Below are 225 nucleotides of genomic sequence, written 5' to 3'. Positions count from 1 at the left end.
CGCGTGTCCGTGCCCACGCGTGTCCCCATCACATGCGTGTCCCCATCACACGCGTGTCCGTGCCCACGCGTGTCCCCGTCACACGCGTGTCCCCATCACATGCGTGTCCCCATCACACGCGTGTCCGTGCCCACGCGTGTCCCCATCACACGCGCGTCCGTGCCCACGCGTGTCCCCGTCACACGCGTGTGGGTCCGTGTTCCCCCCCCGGGGATGGGGGGGGGG

This window comes from Pezoporus occidentalis, unplaced genomic scaffold (genome assembly GCF_034315485.1).
Source record: "Pezoporus occidentalis ecotype Australia unplaced genomic scaffold, CSIRO_AGI_Poc_V1 ctg250, whole genome shotgun sequence".
Lineage (NCBI taxonomy): Eukaryota > Metazoa > Chordata > Aves > Psittaciformes > Psittacidae > Pezoporus > Pezoporus occidentalis.
The sequence above is the reverse complement of the archived record's forward strand: the minus strand, read 5'-3'. Positions refer to the sequence as shown.